The sequence below is a fragment of the Ixodes scapularis genome, unplaced genomic scaffold (genome assembly GCF_016920785.2).
Source record: "Ixodes scapularis isolate PalLabHiFi unplaced genomic scaffold, ASM1692078v2 PGA_scaffold2__306_contigs__length_199485367, whole genome shotgun sequence".
NCBI classification, from domain to species: Eukaryota; Metazoa; Arthropoda; class Arachnida; order Ixodida; family Ixodidae; genus Ixodes; species Ixodes scapularis.
The window spans coordinates 159,111,587-159,113,377 of NW_024609857.1; positions in this window are offsets into that span (position 1 = coordinate 159,111,587).

A 1,791-nucleotide genomic window follows, 5' to 3' on the forward strand; every position below is an offset into this window, starting at 1 on the left:
CGGATCAGTGTTGCCAGACGGAGAAAAAAAAAGTCAGCAGATTGATCCCCAAAAAGTCAGTAGATTTGCACAAAAATCAGTAGATTCTACGAAATCTGCGTTTTGCCATGTTTTGCTATTTCCATTAAACCATACTTCATAGAAATAGTATGGAGTAACAAATAACATGGTAATAAACACAAATAAAAATGAAAAAAAAGACCAGTTCTCGAGTAATTCGTTATGAAGGACAAAATAAAATGGCACCGCAAATGTTTATTTTTTTATTTGCATTGATTAGTTTTGCGATTTCGAGGATTATTCTTTGAAATCGAGACTGAGTCACTTTTGGGATTAACAGATGAGGGCGACAGTGCGACATCCACCTGTCACTAATATTGAAACGAAACCAAAACAAGACGTTTTGGCAAGTGCGTCCGTACATGTCCAATGTAAGTCCTCTGCAAGCTGCCATTTTTCCTTTCTGGGCTGTGGAAGGTTTTTGACGCAACGCTGTCGGCGCGGAGCACTGTTAAGGGTACGCATTGTCTGCTACGGGCATATTTCTTTTTCGCCTGTCTCAAAGTTTGCGTTCAAACGTGGAGATACTTAATTCGTTAGGTATTTAAGCCACCGAGGAATAACATTATATAATTTTCTTGCCAGAGCCTGCCAATAAAAGGAAAGAACCGAAATTTGGATGTCGATCCGTTGCATTCCGCCGGGCGAATGAATGAAAATGGCAGCCCTCTCCGTTCAGCTGGGGGCAGCCGAGAGTTCACGCGCATGCGCTCACACCTCTCGCTCTGCGCCCCAGGCTGATTGGCTCACTCGGGAGAGAGACGTTACGGCGGCGAGATCATAGCCTGGCCAAGCTCTCCCCCTATATGTCTCTGGCCCGGATGTCACCGTCGAACCTGCTCTGGGTGAATAGATAGATGAATATACGGCTAAGTCACTCGCATAGGACGGGCTTCTGGGCCATCTAGCCAGTGCTTTATTTTTAATTCTGGGAGAATATGAGTTTCCTTTGATGGGCGACCCTGGGAACTGAAGGGGCCAAATAATAAATTTTAATATGTTTACTAAAAAAAAAGTCAGTAGATTTTCGTTTTTTTCAGTGAATCAGTAGACCCGGAACGAAATCAGTAGATCTACTGATAAATCAGTAGACCTGGCAACACTGGGACGGATAAATGGAGCGGTGGTAAGCGTAAGGGTTAAATGTAGTAACTCTTTATGGTTGAAAATACGGTACGCGTAGGCTGTGTTTCAAATCTTACTCAAATAGATCCGAGTTACTCCGGCGGGTCGTGTCACGTGACAACACAGATTGAAAAATGCTGGACGACGGTAGGTTTTGGAACGCCAAGGTACAAACCCCTTACCCTGGAGCAAGATCGAGTAAATTTTGGAACACGGCCGTGATGTTTCGATTATGATCAAGATAAAAGATGTAAGAAACGAATGCGCCGCTCAACTCAGCCATCTTGCATGTTGAAAATCTCGTTTCTGGAGCGTTGCGGAAGCTGGCAGCAGCGTGCCGAAGACGCGTTTTCTACTCGTTCGTCGTCATTCGCCCAAAGAAGTTCTTTAAAAACCCTGTGTAATCCGTGAGACTTGCTGTTGAGAACAGATGGAAATTTTTTACGGACGCGTAGTGCAACAGAAAAAAGGCGCAACTCCTCGAAGGCAAGTTTCTCAGGTCTTGCAGCATAATCAAATCTTCCTTGGCACGCCGAGGCGCTGAGTCTCTGTGCCTTCGCACGCAGAGGTCTGTTCGCACGCTTGGATACTGATCAAGAATCAACA